At 31.8% G+C, this 685-nt stretch overlaps 1 protein-coding gene across 1 annotated transcript in view; it reads left to right on the top strand.

Moving 5' to 3' along the window:
• Positions 1–338: 338 nt before the first annotated feature.
• The window catches only part of LOC107490664 (probable serine/threonine-protein kinase SIS8), a gene marked incomplete in the record, with an annotated part of 8,870 nt that continues 8,523 nt past the window's right edge, over positions 339–685 (top strand). Inside the window, 1 exon segment of the mRNA XM_016111463.3 lies at positions 339–685.

The raw sequence follows: 685 nt of genomic DNA on the forward strand, positions 1-685 counted from the left end.
ATATACATATCTTTTAAAAAAATTAATAAATAATTATAATATATATTCTTAATATATATGTTAGTTATTTTTTTAATAATTTTTTTTCTTGGGACCTTCAGCACGCTGTGCTTAGTGCTTACTGCTCCTATAGGCTCAAGTGGGACTATCAAATGATCAAATAGTATTTTTAAAGAATATTTATCCAATTTTTTATTCTTTTCTTTTTATATATTTTTAGACTTTACAAATTAAAATTAAAATAATAAAAATAATTATAAATCTTTTTAAATATTTTCCATCAATTGTGGTCCCCTCCTTACTCCCCCCACTTGGTTGCTACTCTCTCTCTCTCTCTCTCTCTCTGTGTGCTGTCTTAGCCTGTTCTACTGATGAATGAACCTTTAATGCTCTCTTCTACACTCATAGCATGTTCCTACTCGTTTTCTGTTCTGCTTAGAAAAGCTCATTTCTTTCTCAATCTGGGGTGTGCTCACTGATTCTTCTTATTTCTTTTTCTTTTTAATTTTTCTTTTTATAAAGGTGGTGGTGGTGGTGCACAACAACAACAACTGAAGTTGGTGTAGTTTGAGGCTGCACATGCTGCTAGCTTTGGATATTTCTCTGTTGTTGTCTTCAACATTTAGCATCTATCCATTGTTCTTGTCTGGTGCAAAGGGAACTGCTCCATTTCAATACAAGAATC

Source organism: Arachis duranensis, chromosome 5 (genome assembly GCF_000817695.3).
Source record: "Arachis duranensis cultivar V14167 chromosome 5, aradu.V14167.gnm2.J7QH, whole genome shotgun sequence".
In the NCBI taxonomy this organism is placed as follows: domain Eukaryota; kingdom Viridiplantae; phylum Streptophyta; class Magnoliopsida; order Fabales; family Fabaceae; genus Arachis; species Arachis duranensis.